Source organism: Limulus polyphemus, unplaced genomic scaffold, assembly GCF_000517525.1.
Source record: "Limulus polyphemus unplaced genomic scaffold, Limulus_polyphemus-2.1.2 Scaffold21, whole genome shotgun sequence".
Classification (NCBI taxonomy): Eukaryota; Metazoa; Arthropoda; class Merostomata; order Xiphosura; family Limulidae; genus Limulus; species Limulus polyphemus.
The window spans coordinates 132,904-134,255 of NW_013665631.1; the positions used below are offsets into that span (position 1 = coordinate 132,904).

Consider the following 1,352-nt stretch of genomic DNA (forward strand, 5'->3'; position numbering starts at 1 on the left):
TAAATTGTTGTATTTTTAAAAAATAATGGATTCAATTACAAACATTATTTTTAATGATATATTGCCTCAAGATCTTGTAATACATCTAGTTTGGGTAAATTTCAGTCTTTTAAATATACAAAAAATACTAACAAAAAATACTACTTGGTTATTGATTTTAAACATAAAGATTTGGATGATTTACGTTAACAAATTAACAAGTTAGACAATGTTATTATTAAATCAGCAAAAAAATTATTTTACCTTGTTAATTTTATGAATGGAAACATTTTATAATTAAAGCTCTGGAAAATAAATTTAAATCAAATAATTTAAATAAGTGTGAGTTGGATATTATTTTCTATATCTTCAAAATAAATATTTTAAGAATTTCAAGATAATTTCATAATTACTACTATTGGTAATTCTGGTGGAAATGATTTCATTTGGTAAACTTCTATTATCAGATTTTATTTAATGAAATTAATACCAACAACACCTTTGTTAAAGGTAATTTATAAATAGATAACATACTTAATAATTGAATTAAGACTTGTACAAATTGATAATTTTCAGTAGATTAATTTCTTAAGATTTCGTTATTGTATGCTATGAATAAATTACATTAAGAAGCTTATTCAATTTAGATTTATTACTAATTCTGTAAATACCATTCTTAAACCCGTGAATGTTACTTTAGATGTACTGTTTAAAATTTAAACCTATTTACTGAAGGTTTACCCAGTAATAGGTTTTGGTTTATTGAAAATAATTTACCTGCTTTATACTGTTTTCATAAATTGAATGTTGATATAAATAATGCTTCTCAAAAATTTTTCATTTTTATTTTACAACTATTTATATAAAAATAGTTTTAAGTGATCTACAAAGAGTGTTCAATTTATTTTTTATCAAATTTTAGGTTAAATCACTATCATTTCTAATTTTCATTTCTTTAAGAAATAATACAATAAAATTTATCTTATATAAATAATTATATTATAATGAAAAAACAGATTTATAAACAAATAATCGGAATACCGATGGGGATACCTTTTCTACAAATGTAATTTGTATCTTTTTTCTATGAACAATCGTTTTCAAAACAATATTCTAATATTCAACTATACTTTTTGTTATACTAATGATTTAATTTCAATTAATAATTCACAGTTTATTGTTAATTTCCATAAAATATATTCTACTAATTTGGAAATAGAAAGAAGTAATATCAATAATTATCTAGCACATTATCCAAGATTAGGATACCAATGTCAATGAAAGAAGGATACAAATTTATATTTTTGAGGTCCGGCATGGCCAGGTGGTTAGGGCGCTCGACTCGCAATCTGAGGGTCGCGGGTTCGAATCCC

General features: G+C 22.9%; 1 protein-coding gene across 1 annotated transcript in view; it reads right to left on the reverse strand.

Moving 5' to 3' along the window:
• Positions 1-1,352, reverse strand: part of LOC106458180 — a 120,800-nt gene that overhangs the window by 72,657 nt on the left and 46,791 nt on the right. The window lies entirely within an intron of this gene.